This window comes from Protopterus annectens, chromosome 11.part0, assembly GCF_019279795.1.
Source record: "Protopterus annectens isolate FY-2018-M chromosome 11.part0, PAN1.0, whole genome shotgun sequence".
Lineage (NCBI taxonomy): Eukaryota > Metazoa > Chordata > Ceratodontiformes > Protopteridae > Protopterus > Protopterus annectens.
In genome coordinates this window covers 415,319,176-415,337,862 of record NC_056745.1, presented here as the reverse complement: position 1 = coordinate 415,337,862, position 18,687 = coordinate 415,319,176, and the positions used below count along the sequence as shown (strand labels likewise).

At 36.4% G+C, this 18,687-nt stretch overlaps 1 protein-coding gene and 1 pseudogene across 9 annotated transcripts in view; one reads left to right on the top strand and one right to left on the bottom strand.

Annotated features, from left to right (window-relative positions):
• Positions 1-18,687, top strand: part of ANKS1B (ankyrin repeat and sterile alpha motif domain containing 1B) — a 6,771,497-nt gene that overhangs the window by 2,918,497 nt on the left and 3,834,313 nt on the right. The gene's annotated exons all lie outside the window — the stretch shown is intronic.
• On the bottom strand, positions 2,350-2,670 carry LOC122815428 (annotated as a pseudogene).

Genomic DNA, 18,687 nt, shown 5'->3' with positions numbered 1-18,687 from the left:
TTCATGGGTACCACAGATTTTTTTGGAGATGTAATAGCGAATTACATTTTTCACTTTTGCAGCCACCTTATTCTTCAGTTTCAAACAGAGAAGATGGCATCAGAATTAATTGTGTTTTAGCAACTAGTAGTTACTGTTTCTGTGAACTTGTTGGTTGACTCTAGATTGGAAGTTACTCATTATACAAATTTAATAGAGTGAAGCTTGTTGCTATTTCCTAGAATGAAAACATAAAATGTTATTAGGACACTGTCTATATCTCATTTTTTGTTTTTGTTTTTTGAGGTAGGCATATATTTGCTTCCCAATCCATTTTAATGAAGTAAAAAGAATTGCAAATGTATTACCTTTATTGGGTTGCATTTGCTGATGCAGATGGACTTTTCATACTTCATCTCATGAGTCTGTCCTGGTAAGTCACTTACTTAGTGCCATACAGCATGCAAATGGAGGCCGAAGAAATCAATCCCAAGATTACAGGAATCAGCATGGTAACAGCTCCTAGTCTTAATCCTGAGTACTAACTGTCCCACTTTTAGCACCTGACTAAATCTATGTCTTGATCCCATGTACTAACTGCCTGACCTTTAGCACCTGATTAAATCTATGGTGTAATCCCATGTGTTAACTGCCCTCCTTTGGTACCTGACTAAATCTGTGTCATAATCAGATGCATTAACTGCCCAACCTTTAACACCTGACTAAATCTATGTCATAATCAAATGTATTAACTGTCCCACTTTTAGCACCTGACTAAATCTATGTCATAATCCCATGTATTAACTACTCAACCTTTAGTACCTGACTAAATCTATGTCATAATCAGATGCATTAACTGCCCAACCTTTAACACCTGACTAAATCTATGTCATAATCCCATGTGTTAACTGCTCGACCTTTAGTACCTGACTAAATCTATGTCATAACCAAATGTATTAACTGCCCAACCTTTAGTATCTGACTAAATCTATATCATAATCTCATTTATTAGATGGTCAGTCTTTAGTACCTGACTAAATCTATGTCATAATCCCATGTATTAACTACTCAACCTTTAGTACCTGACTAAATCTATGTCATAATCAGATGCATTAACTGCCCAACCTTTAACACCTGACTTAATCTGTGTCATATTCCCATGTATTAACTGCTCACCTTTTAGCACCTGACTAAATCTATGTCATATTCCCATGTATTAACTGCTCACCTTTTAGCACCTGACTAAATCTATGTCATATTTCCATGTATTAACTACTCAACCTTTAGTACCTGACTAAATCTATGTCATAATCACATGCATTAACTGCCCAACCTTTAACACCTGACTAAATCTATGTCGTAATCCCATGTATTAACTGGTCGACCTTTAGTACCTGACTAAATCTATGTCATAACCAAATGTATTAACTGCCCAACCTTTAGTATCTGACTAAATCTATGTCATATTTCCATGTATTAACTGCTCACCCTTTAGTACCTGACTAAATCTATGTCATAACCAAATGTATTAACTGCCCAACCTTTAGTATCTGACTAAATCTATGTCATATTTCCATGTATTAACTGCTCACCCTTTAGTACCTGACTAAATCTATGCCATAATCAAATGTATTAACTGTCCAACTTTTACCACCTGACTAAATCTATGTCTTAATCCCATGTACTAACTTCCTGATGTTTAGCACCTGATTAAATCTATGCTGTAATACCATGTGTTAACTGCCCTCCTTTAGTACCTGACTAAACCTATGTCATAACGCCATGTATTAACTGCCCAACCTTTAGCACCTCACTAAATCTATGTCTTCATCCCATGTACAAACTGCCTGACCTTTAGTACCTGACTGAATATAACTCTTACACCTGTCTGTTAACTGGCCAGCATTTAGTACCTGACTAAATCTGAGATAATTAAGTGCAGAGTGCAGATTTCTTAAAACTTGTAGTATTGTCATAGCATCTTTTTCTGTGCATTAGGCTTCCTACAGTACGGTGTTTACACTACACATGACCCACATAGAGATACATTCCATCCTGCCGTTTACTGTAAGCTTCACCCACCTAAAGGCATTATTTAATCCATGCAGATTAGCCTCATGAATCTTTTTACATGAACAGCACTACATACTAAGGTTCCTGTACTGTTCTTTTTTTTTTTTTTTTTTTTTTTAAATATAACAATATTTTAATAAGGTTTAGACACAGCAATGATTCTAGTCCTCTGAGCAGACATGCAGGTGTTTGTGGTGGCACTATTACACTATCAGCACATACACAGTTCAGCTTGCTCTGGGGAGCTTGAATGGTTCCTTCTGTACGAAGTCTTTCCTCACTTTCTGGAGGTCTTTATCAGGGCCTTGGCTCATCTTTTCCCACATGACAAGGGGGAGGTGTGTACTTCCCCGCCATAATTAACTTATCCCTCTGCTCTGTAATCTACATCAAATGCTGATTCGTTTTGTCCCTGTGCAAGAATTTATAGAAGTCTTCCAGTTCAATTTTGCACTCTTTAAGGGCCCGGGTTCTTCCGATTCCATGCGTGCATTCAACCCACTCTTTTTCAAAAGCATGACAGTGGCTTGTTATTTTGTATGGTTGCTCACCTGACATCAGCTGCAGCCAATGGTCAGCATTGAAGCCAAATTTCCCCTGCAGATCTATGAATGGCATGGCTTTCAGACTGTCAACATTTGCCCGTCCTTTCAACCTAAAGTAATGCCGTCCTGTAATGTTCTTTTAAGCTGCCTTTATTGTGGCTGCATCAGGTGGAAAGTGTTGGTAATAAGTCTGCTACATTTTTACTGGGGTATTCATCAATAAAAGGGCCCAAACTCTCAGTATAAGTTGATGAGGGACAGCAAGCACAACAACAAATTGTAATTTGGCTTTCTTGTATTAGGTTTTCCCAACACAAAGCCCTTATTGATTAAAAAAATATACCAGTATAAGATAACTGACGTAATTTGGTGGTTCTGTAAATGTCACTTTTCTTTTGATTTTGCACAGTGTTTTGACATCTGTATAATTACATCCTTTGTATCATTTGTATGATTATCATCGTTAGTAAATTCTATTAAACACGATTTCTGCTTAGGCCATGCAACGGCAGAATATAGTCAGTGCAGAACTAATGTAAATTGCTCTTTTTGCAAGTTTTATACTGTCCAGATGGATGTAGAATCTATATCATTGAGAGTTGGAGTAACGTATACTGATAATTTTAAACAGAGGGCTTTAACAGAATATAGGAAAGTCTCATGTCAGCACCTTCATGGCATTTCACTTATCTTGTTCTAGACTCAGCAATATAAAGGTTTTTGTGTTTTTATACCTATTCTAAGAACACTCCATAGGTGCTAGTACCAATGTCAAATTTTTATGATAATGTTTATCATATGCAGGGCAGTGATGTTTCTCAATCTGCAATAGTGTAAGGGTGTTACAATGTGTATAAAAGAACACACTCAGAAAATCTGGAAGGAGTCATCACAGGGTTTATATTCTAGAAATTTAGTAGATCTCAAAAAAGTCTTATTACACAACTGCATATCGTATTGTTTCCTGAAGGCTTTTAATATACTCATTAATATCACTGAACTAGGAAGATGATTCTAAATCTGAGTTGCTCTCTAACTGAAAAGCATGTTTTCCAAATGTGTATTAAAGGAGTTCATTTCTACTAATAAATTCCTGCTTCTCGCTGCCAAATTATGGCTTCCAAAGGTAGCTGGCATTGTGAAGACTAAACTTTCATCATGAGGGCAGAGATGTTTCTCAATCTGCAACAGCATGACGGTGTTACAGTGTGTATTAAAAAACACACTCAGAAAATCCAGAAGGAGTCATCACAGAGTTTATATTCTAGAAATTTAGTAGATGTCAAAAAAGCGTTATTATTTATTTATTTATTTATTTGACATTTGTTAGCTGGGTTGTTCCAACTGAGCCAAGGCTCCTTTTCAGTGGAGACCCGAGGAGAAAAGCTCCAGTACATTTTATATATATACAGATATATATATATATATATATATATATATATATATATATATATATATATATAAAATTAGAATTGCACATTATTACTCTGAAATAACATTGTAGAATTAACACAATTACAGAACAAATTTAAGCAGACTAGAAAAACATTTACATGGTAATAGCATTTTTTTGTTAATTTATTGTACTTCAATTGAAAATGTGGGGTGGGAGAGTGGAGAGGTAAGATAGTAAGGTGAGTTAAGTTAAGGAGAGGGTAGACAGTTGAGTGAGACACGATACATGGGTTCTTGTTTTCAGAAGCGAGGAGAAAAAAAAAGAGAAAGGTAGCAGTAATTGAAATAAGGGGAGTCAGAGAGTGATTGTTAGGGAAATGGTAGGAAAAAGATGAGGAAGAGATTAGGTATGGGCCTGATAGTAGCAAGAACTGTATATCCTATATATACTCATTAACAGCTCTGTTTAACATTTTGCAACCTTATTCTACTAACCTCAGAAAACAAGCAAAGAGTACCACACAGAAGGTAATACTGCTCAACTCCAACAGTCCAAAGAAAAAATAGCAGCTGCCACCACTTAGGAAGAGACAGTTTAATCATTCAACACAATAAAAACAAACATAAAATGAAGTAAAACTGCAGAGATGAGCGCTTTTGGGCTGTGCCCTTCATCAGATAAAATGCTCAAATTTAAAACATTCTTTTAAAGGGAGTGACAACCAATCAAGACTCAATATTGAACCCGTCTTTTTTATTTATTTATTTATTTATTTATTTTTTGTGGCCAACAGCAATTTGAAATAAAGCAGCAACTTGAGACTTATGTTTACATATAGCAACAACATTCATGGGGTATGCAAAATAATTAGACGAAATTGGAAGATTTTGTTATCGGATGAGAAAATTAGGAAGGTGGTGGGAGAGGAACCAAGTTTCAATTTCAGGAAGAATAAGAATTTGAAAGATTTATTGAGTCATGAGGGTAGGAAGCACAACAAACAGGATGAAGTGAGTAAAGGAACCAAATTGTGTGGGTCCTGTAAGGCATGTAGCTATATAAATAAAGATACCAACTTTACACACCCTGTCACTGGCAAGACATATTGCTTCAATCTTAGAGCCAGTTGCAGGACCATGAATGTGGTTTATCTTGCTACATGCCAACTATGTAATTGCTACTATGTAGGCAAAATGAATTGCATGCTTAAAAACAGGATACTCAACCATTTATCAGCAATCAGGGTACAGAATGAACACAGTGCCCTATATAGACACATTAAATCATGAGGGACATTATTTTAAGTTTCAGGTGATCTGGAATGCAGTGAAAGGCATCAGAGGTGGGCATGTGGCGTATGACACTGAGTAAGAAGAGGTTAAATGGATAGTGGAACTTACAGCACACGGCCATCCAGGTCTCAATGATGTCATTCCATTGAAACCTGCTTTGAAAAAAATCGGGTTCGGTATTGAGTCTTGATTGGTTGTCACTCCCTTTAAAAGAATGTTTTACATTTGAGCATTTTATCTGATGAAAGGCACAGCCTGAAAGTGCTCATCTCTGCAGTTTTACTTCATTTTATGTTTGTTTTTACTGTGTTGAATGATTAAACTGTCTCTTCCTAAGTGGTGGTAGTTGCTATTTTTTCTTTGGATTACTAACTGCAGTCTTAGATCTAAAATTAAATCACTACTACAAGTGAGCAAATCCGCCAACACTGCTAGTGATTCCCTATACTCCTACCTTCTAGCAAAAGTCCGGAATTGACTTCGTCCTACTATTAGAACTATGAACGATGCCTGTCAGTGTAAAAATACCCTTTAAAAGTTTCCTTAATGACTCTTGGCTTTGCACTTGTACTAGTCCAGGCTAAGTGGCTATAGGATTGCTTGCTCTTGGTATTCCAGCTCTTTCTGATTAATAGCTATAATTAAGCTTACTTAATGTTATGTAAATTTACCTGGATTACTATTTTAAAAAAACGTACTTATTGAATCTCTATAAAATTGTCTTCTGCAATATTGTCAGAAAAAGTTATCGACTATATTGTAAAATTTTTTAATAACAAGTATTTTTTTATATACTTTTGTTTTACACGTGGAGCTTTTCTCCTTGGCTTGTGCTAAAAATGGGTCTTCACCCAGTCAGACATTCCTGGTAACCAAATGTAAAATAAAATAAATAATAAATTATTTTAGAGCAATGTTTCTTTGCTCTAATAGTAAAGAAGGCACCCCACTCAAATGAAAATACACCTGATGCTTTCTAAGGGAATGTCTCTTCTTGTCTGGAAAGGAATTAAGTCAGCATACGTACGGTTAACCCTGAACATTGCAAAGTCATAGGAGCTGGTATCTTACAATGTTTGAATGTAAGGCATGAAACAGCCTGAATGAGATCTTTCATTTTTTTTTTATTTATGTAAAAATACTGACTTTTACAAGGCAGAAATTCTAATGATACAGTAAGAGAACTGTTATTACTATGATTTATACTGGCAGTGATCAAACAGATAGTTTGGTAAGTATTTCTGGTGTAGAAAGTTGAGGTGAGAGGAATGGCGCAGTAAGATACGTATTGCTACTGTTTAATATTGCTGGTAGTGACTAACCAAACATTTTTGAAAATATGTCTGACTGTGGTTTATGTAGACAATTGAGATTAGAGGAATGGTGTGGTGAGATATGTCCTATCATTACTTTTTACAACGATGCCGGCAGTGATCTATTAGACATTTTGGCACTGGCAATATTTCTCTGGCTTTTCTGATTTGTGCAAAGCAGCTTATAATGGAATAGTTTAATGTCTGACTACTTGTTTGTGTGGACTGTAGATGTGAAATAACATTACATAGCCTTCAGATATTGTGGCTATAACTGCTTGGTGGGGGGTTGAGGTTAGTTGGATGAAAGTAACTGACCCTGTTGTTGTTCGTTCATTTTAAATAGTCACTGTCTGGCTTTGCAGAACCAATATACATTTATGAGAAGAAAGATGGAGTACCTAACTGGTATGCACATACAGAATAATCATAATTACTATGGCTGTCTTCTGTAGAGGAAAGTAACTAGCTGCCTGCTGCTGTGTGCTTATTATTTTGGCTTTGCAGGACTAATGTGATTGGGTGAAGCAATATGTAATATTTTAATGTGGGGCAACTATTTGTTTTGAACAAAGTTGAAATTCATTATATAGTTATCCTCTTTTATCACAAACAGAAGTATGAATTGTATATAGAAGTGGCTACTGCTTGGTGGTGGTTGTCTGGCTGAAAGTTACTGACCCTGTTACCACTTGCACGGTTTAACAATAACTCTTATTTTTTGAAAGAAAAATGCATCACAGAATATCCAGACCAGAACTTCTGGGGGCTGGGGCCCATACATGCCAAGGCTGTATAAGTACATTTTAACATGGGCTTAGTAATCATCATTGCCCTGAACCCAGGCTTGTCCAAAACTAGCTCTGCTAATAGGTATACAAAGAAGGTCTCTATGCTTGTGTGGTAGAGATGGGGCAATGTCATTATTTCATTAACATTTCTCGCAAACCTCAGAGGTGAATATCTTGTATTGGGCTGTGGACATCATGGCCATTGTTTCTTTAACTTCCCTCACAAACATCAGAGGATCAGTGGAGTTTATATAGGAGCATTGTTCTTTCTAGAAGTAACAAGCTGAAAACATTACTGATTTTTTTTTTTTCATTTTCCTTAGAAACAAACATCTGATGCAAATTTAGGTGGATATCTTTTCAAGGAGAGTAAATAAGCATGCTGTTTATATATGTCTGACAGCAAATATGTTGTTCTATTTGCGTTTTTAGACTTTGTCCCAGTCTGACATTAGAAGGGTATCCAGAATGTGGCTTTCTTTTGGTGGTAGGGTTGAAGAGGCATGCTGTATATAAATATGACAGCACTATCTTGAAATATATGACTGTGGGCATTTGTGCCTTAATTTTAACACCAATTTAGCATGAGAGGGGGATACACAGAAAGTGACTACTTATTCCCAGCTGTGATATATGTATTCTTACAAAAATTTGGCTTCTTGGTGTATTGTGAACTGGTGTTTGGTCAGCATTGAGCATTAAAACTTGGATACAGCTTATTTCCTCCTTGCAATAAAAAAAAAAAAAAAAATAAGATTGAATTTTTTTCCACGAGGCCATCATTGGATCAAAATGTTGGGAAAAAAATCTCAAGTGTACCTTGAACATATATAACTCCATGGCTTCTGTGTGCCGAGCAGTCTCCAAGCTTAATTTAGTTGTTGCTGTGTAATCTTGGTCAGTTAGGGTGTGCTGAATCAATGTAAGAAATAAAAAAGTTGAAAAGTAAGATTAAATTTCTGTCTTTGATTGTGGTCTTTGTTCAGGCAATTATTGGATGAAAAGGTTGCTTAAAAACTATAAAATGCACCTCAGAGCATCTAGACCTCCCATGGCTTGATGCAGCTGTTTCCTTTTCTGTTATCAGAGTACAGTCTTGCTTAGATGTTGAATGAATGAATAACTGCAGGAAAAAATGAATAGTAAGATAAAATGTGAAAAAAGGGGAAAAAAGTAAACTGCATAGTGTGAGTAGGCCAAGAGGTGTTGGGCAGTGGCTTACGCCTAGGGAACCAGTTTTCCTAAGTACAGCCCTGAGTGTGACCATGTATAAAACAAATCTGCTTTGTCTTGTAATATAAACTGTCCTCTTAAGCTGGTTACTATGGTTCCTATCTTGGTGTTATCTACAAATTTAGAAGTTATTTCTTCACTAATCTGAAATGTTGCTTTAAATATATTTAAAAGAAACAACCCCAATACAAAACTATATGGAAGTCATTGGAAGAGTATTGTCTCAGACAAAAAGTTATTACATGCTCTAGCTCTGCTTTTAAGATTTAGGAGCTATTTAGTAATCCAATGGATAATGCTAGAATTCACCTCAAAAGTAGACAGAGGTTCAAATATATCATAGTGAGACACAGACGTGTAGCCATTTGTCAGACAAATATACATTATATGCATAGCTTGGACTTCATCAATATCAGTCAAATTGCAAAAAATCCGTAGGTTTTTGAGATATACAAATCGTGCCGTAATCCGGTGTTGCCTAATATCAACCAGTTTTTAAATGATAATGAAAAGAGGCTGTGCAAAACCTTCTGAAAACATTTGTCAGTAACATGACTCAAACTGATGGGCCTATACTCCTCAACTCTGTTTAGGTCACCACTTTTGGGAACTGCCGCAGCTGTGGCAAATTTTCACTGTTCCAGGATGTATCCTGTTTTAAGCTGCTGAAAAAAAAAGTTAGGCATGTTGCAGTACAGACCTTGGTTGTATTTATAAATAAAGCCATTAAAACCGCCAAGACCTGTTGCTATATCAGGCCTAATAGAGTTTAATGCAGTTGTAAGTGCACTTTCCAGTGACAGCGGGAAAGTGTTTATCCCTTGAAATATTAAGTATACAGAATCAATCGTTCCCTTTCCTTTTTCAAAAAAGGAATTGCAGAATATGTCAACTAGTTTTTTGTAGTCTGGCATAACACTGTTATCTACAGATAACTTTATGATAAAAGGAGACTCACATTAAATGGATCTCAAATGTTTATAGAAAGCCTTTCTATTGTCTTGTGTTCCTCTGGCAAGCTTTCTTTGAGAAATGGGCCTAACAATTTTTTGTTTTTTTCTTAGTGCTGTCTCAGCCTTTGCATACATTTCCAAATTATGACTAGTTGGAAATGTTTTTATATACTGACCAGCTGTTTTTTTTTTCTGTTCACTAATTCCTTATGGGATTTTTTCACCATGGTGATTGTTGTTTAGCGTTTTGAGCAGTGGTTCCAGTGGGAACACACACCATGCTCAATTACTATATTCAGCGTCTTATAAAATTCCACCTAACTCTTAGTATTTGGTTTGGTCATTGCGAACGCCATTTCCATTGCAGTGTTTCAGAACCTCCAGTGAACTGTGATTATCAGCCTGGTAAAATTTTCACAAGATATTATGCTGCAGTTTTGTTTCCTTTACTAAGGTGATCTGAGTTTTAAAGTTTGTGATCCGCAGCATGGTAATAAATAGTGCATTCAGGACTGACCCACACCACATCAAGCATGTTGTATCCACTAATGGGAATTCTAATAACCTAGTTATAAACACTTCTTATGCAGCTACTATCACTTGTTTGGCAACTGTTCTAAGTGATGTCAAAACCTGTCATTTTATTTTTGGGGACATTCAGATTACAAGTAAAATTCTGGTGGCCAAAATCCATTCCAAGTCCTGAACTCTGAATAGTTTCATTTGTTGTAATATTGTTTGCTGCACAATGTACTGCATTAATGAGTACATTGCAGTGTATACAGTTATAGTTCCGTACATATCTAATTACCCCTTAGTCCTGCATTGGCAAAATATATAGTGAGAACAAGTCTTGACTCAGTTGTGTGAAGCTGGGATTAACTACTTTGAATTTTTTGTTTACTAACTGGCAGGCAGAAGAACATATACTTTTTGCTTGAAATGGTATAATCTGGATGTCTGTATTAAAGCTAATAAATGATACAATGCTACCGTATTTACTAGGAGACTAAACGGTGAGTTATATCCCACAGTGTCTACAGCTGTATTACTCTACAGTACCAAACAAGGGAGCTGATGGAAGAATTAATACAGTTTGTGATAAAATATGAAACAATGAATTTATTATGTGGCATATTGTTCTTTTGAACTTGCCAACTTAGTAAGCAGGTTTGTTACCAGCTAGACTGAATGTGACACAGACTTATTTGCAATTCTTGCTTTCACCGCAGGATCTATTTTATCCATATAAGAAGTGCATGGACACCCAAATTAAAGGAAGTATAAGCAGCTAGGAAGACAGCATGGCAAGCTAACAAGTAAAGCAATGTGTGAGAAGACATTTAGCAACAGTGTGATATTAGCAAACACTGCAGACAGGTCAGCCAACATATTTAAAGCAACTTTTATGAAACAAAAGCCACTAGCAGTCCTAGAACATAAGTGAATATTCTTGAAACAGAATGTAAATGTGTCAGAAAAAATTTGTACCGTAGCATCAGTTATGACCACAATCACTCACAAAAAATGTTAATACTTTCACTGCCTTCTTTGCTCAGCAGTTTAGCTCCACTCTAAGACATTTTCTTCTTTCTTTGGCCAAAAAATTGGATCTGTAACCCTGACACTACAAAATTACCATCATTTGCAAAGGAATTAAGAAATGTACTAATTGTAGGTGCCACATGTAAATTTAATGGTGGTTTTACATAATGGTTTTCTTGTCTATCTGAGACTCCAGGTAGATAAGTCAAAGGTCAAGTTGTTATAGCATAAAGATTGTTTGTGCTTTCTAATGTTATATTTCTTCCTTTTTTGTGAACAAAAAAGGGCCACAGTGGCCTAGTTTAAGTACTTGTAAAATAAAATAAATAATAAATGTTTGTTTGTCTTTTCAGATTTTCCCGGTTAGGGGTCGCCACAGCGGAACTCCGGTCCGCTAATGATTGGCAGTCAATTTTTATGGTGCTGAGTTGCCAGCCCGATGCCCAACCTTCAGCGGAGGCACGCCCATTCACGTATGTCTTTCGGAGGCCACTCGACCACGGAGAGGACACGCAGACTCCACACAGAAGGCGCTCCAGCCAAGAATTGAACAGGAGAACCTCTTGCTGTGAGGCAAAAACACTACCGCTGTACCACCACGGCTTTGCAAAATAAAATAAATAATACTATATGCATGCTTTTAAATATAGAAACATGGACTCTCCCAGGTTACCCGTATTATTACATATATTTATTTATTATTTACAAAATAAAATAAATAATAAATATATTTAATAATACAGGTAACCTGGGAGAGTCTATGTTTCTATATTTAAAAGCATGCATATAGTATATTTAAGAGCATGCATACCATGTTAACAATTTCTTTCAGGCATAATCCAATATGTGTTGCTTTATTCAGAGCTTTTCAATTGTGATAACTCTGAAGGCCAGATTCCAAAAAAGTTACTGTCAATGTAAGCCTGCTCTGATTCCAGAAGATTTGCTCTCAGTTTATGTGACTTACTTCGGTGTAAGGCCTATCTTTAAACAGGCTTACACTGGAGGCCAGGTTCCAAAAGACATGTTGTCGGCCTGCTCTCAGTGAAAGTGGTCACTTACACTAAGAGCATGTCTTTTAGAATTGGACCTTAGTTTCACATTTGCTATTGCACTACTGTGCATTTCCTTTATGATGATCAGAAACAAATATATATGAGGGAAGTATAACTTTAGTAATTTTGGTCTTTTGGAAGGATCACGTGCTTCCTTGTTATCACAACCTGTTGAACATGTTTAGGAGAAATGATCCAAATAATTATACCATGGTACTATAAATACAGTAAAAATTAGAGGTTAGTGTGTTTAGCTATAAAATGCATGGCAAAGAAATATTCCTTTGCTATGAGGATGTTGCTGATTATATCATTATTGAAGCCTGGTTAAATATCCAAAATGCACAACACAAATTACAAATGTACTTCTTTTCATTTTGCAGATCAGGTAAGATAAGTGGTATTTTAGTATTTGTGAAAGAACAGCCAAAAGCCAGAAGCAAGGAAAACACCTCAGGACTAGAAACCGCCAAACAATAATTAATTACATTGGTTTTGAGTATACTCTTATAGAAACTGACCGGACTATGTCCTTAGCAAGTATGAGGGTTTTCTGATTAAGGGGTACACATGGCCAATGCAAATGCAATCTTCTTGGGGAACTTTATCCAAATGACAACTGGGTAAACTACTCAACATCAAATAAATATACCTAAATATCAATTGTCTATGTTATTCAGAATATTCTTCAATTGCAACACAAAACTGGGAAGAAAAATTGTGAATATAACATATTAGCAGTACTCAGGGAAGTGATTCTCCAATGGCAAGACATACTAGCCATATCTGGAAAAGCATTTTGTGCAAACCACAATAAGCAGAGATATTAGAATGCTGTTATAAAACTACAAATGTACCCACCTTAAATAAAATTAAATACATTTGCACTTTGGAATCTGACAACATACTTGGTTGTTTCCTGTTCAGAAGCAAAACAAACTAAACCCTAGTTGTCACTTGTCCTGATATGAGTCATCATAGCAACAAGACTGAGTAGAACATAACTGAGATGTGCCAGTCCCAGGCTCCAGTTCATTCTGTAATATTCTGTGGTGTTCCTGGTGTAATATATCTTTCTAATATGTTGTGGATGTGTGCCCTGGGACCTGCTTCCAGTGAGCTGTGACTAGCACACCTCAGTTTGGAATCACATAGAGAACATCCTTACAAGGTACCAAGGGCACCTCAGATGACACCTCCAGACACAAAGGAGCAGTGGCTGTGCCTCAGAATCCCTCAGGAATGGAGAACTCCTGAACTTATCGTGGAGTGCCTCCCACTGGAATTTGCAAATGTGAAGATACATTAACCTTGACTAGGAATATTGTGATTTAGTGGAAAGAACACATAGAAAAACTCCTGAATCCACTCGGCATAGCCTTATCTGTGGAGGCAGTACCAGAAGCAAATGCTGGAATTTCATCAGTCTCAATAGGTGAGGTCAGAGCAGTGGTTGCACAGTCCCTCTGTAGTAAGGATGCAGTAGTGGATGGGATCTAGCTAAAATCTCTGAATGTACTGGAAAACACTGGGATTTTGTCGTTAAACCATATTAGTGCAGTAAGGAATGCTTGAACAGTGGTATCTCTGGGCAAGCAAACTGGGGTAGTGGTTGTCATTATTAACAAAGGGGATAGTGGTGTGCATTCCAGTTAATCCAACTATACACAACTCTAACTTCTTCAGATGAATTTATATATTTAAGTCTTTTTTACTTATTTTATTCATCTATCATCTGCTCCTTTTCTCACCTTCCTAGCTCCCATATACCCTATATATCTTTTACCTTCTCCATGTCTGCCTTTCCCTTTACTGTCTTTCTTTATTAACTGTTCCACCCCATGTTTATCTCATAGCCATAATACTTTGTAGCATTACAGAAATATTCTCATATTTCCCTTCAGTGACATATGAAGTATTATTTTCTTCTAAATAAAAAATAATTAACTTATTATAACCTCTTTTAGCACTTCCAATCTTATTATATGCATAATGCATTCTAACCTCTGTTTGTCCTTGCAAATCATCCATCACTATGCTAAATTATCATAAAAATGATCTACTGTTACATGACGTTTCCATGAAATCTTTAACCGTCTGTATATTCTTTCACATTATCAGTATAAAGATATAATTTAGCATTGCTTTTATTTTTCAATATGTACATTTTCCCTTGTTCCTCCCTTTTGTATTCACACCTACATAATATTTCTCTTCATTTCTTTACATCCAGATCTTCTTTCTTCAGTATGACTGTCAAAATCTCATACCCAGAACATTTTAGCATTTACATCCATATGAGTTTTCATTTGTTTGAACATTTCTGTCCTATCTTTACTAGACAAAGGAGCAAATGCCTGTCCTACCCTGATGTAATCCTCTTTACCATTAAGGCCTTGCCTGGCTTGGCAACTATATATTCCAGCAATTTTATATATTTCTGTTTATTAATCAGTGTACTCACACCAGAGTTGTCAGCACCCCAAAATTCTACATTTTCTTAGTCATCATCATCATTATCATCAACAACCTCCCTTTTTTACACTTTCTACACTAGGTAAGGATGTTGTGTCGACTGTCACCATTTCTCTTGAATCAATACATGTCTTCTGCTTTCTTTGACAGTCATGCCTCACTGTCACAGGTCTTTTCTAAAACAATCCATCCATCTGTTTGCTGGATGCCGTCATTTCCTCTTGCCTTCTTCCTGTCTGTCCCAAATCTTCCTCACCAGATTATCTTCTGATTTCCTGCATATGTGCCTGAATCACTGCAATCTGTTCTCTTTGACCTTCTCAACAATTGGGGATACTTGTGATTTTTCTCTGATATCCTTATTTCTTTATCTGTCCCACAGTGTGCATCTTACCTCTCATCACAGGCATCTCCATCACCTCTTGCTTTAGCTCCCCTGCCTTCACTGATGGGTTTCTGTACAATATAGTAGTGCTGGTTGCATCACTATGTTGTACACCTTACTTTTCAACTTCTTTAGCATTCTTCTATAACATGCAACCCTGACCTTGTGCTAGTTATCTGTGGCCCCTTTGATTCTAGCTTTGACCTCCTCATTCAGACATCTTTATCTCTATCATCTGTGGCTTCCTCAACCACTCTGCCTTCACTGCCCAAGTTTCTGTACCACACAGTAGTACTGGTTGAACCACTATTTATACCCTGGCTGCAGAACCTCTGATTCTACCTCTGCCTCCTTATTCAGAAATCCTTTCTGCTCACCCAACCCTCCCAGATGACACCCTATTGAAATATTGGCACTCTAAATGCCAAGTGCTGACATGCTAAAAAAAAAAAGAAGACTAAAAACCCCAATAAACAGTGAATCTCGAAGATTACCCTTCTCCTTTAAACTTATTTTTAGTAAGTCTCCTCACACCCCTCAGACTTGTGTATACCACCTCTGAGATTGCTATACCTCAGAGAAAATGGAATATTCTGAGAAATGGCCATCTTGGATTTGTATGTGTAAATCCATTTTTGGGCCATTCAGTCTCCATGTTTCAGGACTCAATGTAGAGGGGCCTGACATTTCAAATGGTTACCTCCTCACACACTTGGAGGTGTTAACCTGTTTGACTATTTTCCAATTTGCTGCCATGACAGTCATCTTATCTGTATTTAGTTTTATCCCATGTGCCTTCAGTGGTGCATTTCATTCAGCTATCTGAAGTTCTTGTTCAGAGTCTACATGTAATGCCACACTATCTCATTAAATTCATTTTCTTTTTATGGTTTTATTTGATTTGTATTGAACATCATGGCCTTTGTAGTTTCAGTGAAGGTTTGCAGGACTAACACACTACATCATTCTCACACCATTTGTCAATGAGTTTCAGATAACACTGTCTGAGAATCACTTACACAATTAGTCTTCAATCATTTATCATTGTTACCTCCACCTTTTCTTCATCATCTGTCCTTGGCAGTTGTATCTGAAATGCTTAATTTATCACCCCTCTGTTTGTCAGTCTTCATCCATGGTGTCCTCCTCTTCCATACTTCTAACAGGAAGAAAGTATGGGAATTTTCACAATGTTCTGATCAAATTATCTGTGATCAATGAATACTACTCCAGGTGTCCCCTAAAAATATGCCAAGCAAAAGTAACTAAACAGGTAATGCTAAAGCCAGCACCATGCACTGAATCTGGATACTCTATCTTTACATGTTTATCAATTATTGGGACTCACTACACTGACACTACTGCAATTTGTGGACTTTAAAACTGGAAACATTTCATAAAATGTTCTTAATGCATCAGTTAGATTCACTCCTGGACATCAGAATTATGGACATAAACTTATGTCAGTATATTCCAGTCACTACATACCATCCCTAAAGTCAGATAAGAGTGTCTGTTACCCTTTTAATAAATATTTGGTAATAGTTCTTTGTAAGTATTCATTCCTGAACATTTTTAACAGACAGTGATAGTTCATATTAAGGATAGCTTCAATCAGTAACTGTTGGTAGAGAAGGCACATACATGTAGATAAGCGCACACACACACACACACACACACACACACACACACACACACACACACACACACACACACACACACACACACACACACACACACACACACACTAGAAGATCTACTTAGCTGTGTCAGCATCCTGTTCCACAGCTCTATGATGTTGTTGTGTCTCCCACCTCTCCACCTATATTTTGCTAACTCCATTGTCCCATAGTGCAGTTTTTTTGCTCAGATGCAACTCAAAGTATATCCACAATTTTGATGAAAATATCTTTGTATCCCAGTGTGATGTTGGCTGTGGAAGGTACAATTTGTGTCTGACCAGTTCACTAGGAATATCTTGAGCAAGAGACAATCATACAGTCAGGTTACGTGCTCTAAACCTTGTTGTTCTCCTTTTGGAGGTTGAATGCTTAATAGTATTTATAGTAATTTATAGTAATGCACATTGATATCATCCCAGCCTTCTACCCTATTGCATCAAAGCAGCTTTTTGCCTTCAACCTGAGGACAAAAGGATTCTACCTCAGTGAAGGATAATAGCCCCTTCAGTCATTAGCATGCCTACATGACTGTTAAGTGATCCGCTACACTTGTTTGTAGAAACTCTTGATCTGCTTTCTAAAGAAAGTATGATTTCTATAAGATTTTACTATTACAATGCTGACTATATTTTTCCTACTTTCTTGTAGGGCATTTGTCATTATTGCAGTATGTCTCTTTTTACATGTCTTGGCTACTGCATCTTCTCTCTTCCGTAATTCCTTTATATGTAACATATACAAGTTGTTATTTCGTTACGACTGTCTAAAGTAAGGGATTTTTATACTAATGTTGTTGACAGTATGGAATACTATGCATTGTTTTCTGTGCTTTCTGTAAACTTGCTAATGAAGAAATGAAAAAATGTCACTTTTCACCTAGAAATGTTTTATACGTGCCTTCATGTCATAAAAGAATTTCTACTAGACCAGTCCTGTATAGCAGCTTGTACAAAAGGGATCTATGAGATTTATATACATTATATATATATATATATATATATATATATATAAAACCATATATGTTTAAATAGTGTAATAAACTTAACTTGGGATTTAAACAACCACAAAAGGAACACTATAGCTGCTTTAGTGGCCAACAGCTGACTATGAAATCAGTTTTGTGTACTTCCGTGGATATTATATATTTATTCACTATCAATGAAATAAGATAAAGATACATTTCAAATGCGAATAATGTAACAATAACTCTTATTGCCATACAAAGCTTCTGCAATCTCTCAGCTGCAGCCAAAATGGAAGAAGTCTAGTTTGGGGACATGAAACTGTTATATAATTATTCACTGCTGAGTAATATCTGATGACTGGAGCCTGAAGCGTAGTTGAAACAAAACATTAACAGAGCTTCCATTAATTGTTATTTCTCCCCTGTTACACTTAAGGGATAGAATTCTCACAACAAGCTATAGAATTTTCTCTGCCAAATGTAGAGTTAAATGTAATATTTAGAGTTTGTAGCTCTGTCTGACAACAGTATCTTATACATAATTTCTGTTGTTTTGCCTGGATCAAATAGGTTCCATTCCAAGTAGGTCCATATGAGAACATCATTCCTTATAACTCTTAGTTTCCCAGGTCAGTTATTATGGTCCAGATACTCTCCCATAGCTCTCATAAGTAAAATTGGTTTTACTGACTTATATATGTAAGCTGGCTTCAGACCAGTTTTAAAACAGACAATGCAAACTGGTAGTAACTAGCAAGAGTGCCTGTTCTTATTTTTCATACAAAATATATTTGGGATGCATAGAAAGCTGTCCAAAACATCCCCTAAAAAATAACTATAGTGTACATTTTATTGGTGGCATGTTCTTTCTACACGAATGGGCAAACTAGGAGCTCAGTCATATCTATATTCCATTTCAATCACTTCATCCAAATGTCACCTGAGATGACCAGCTGTCTCCTGGCTAGTTGCTACTTAAACATTTTGAAAGTAATTTCCACACAAG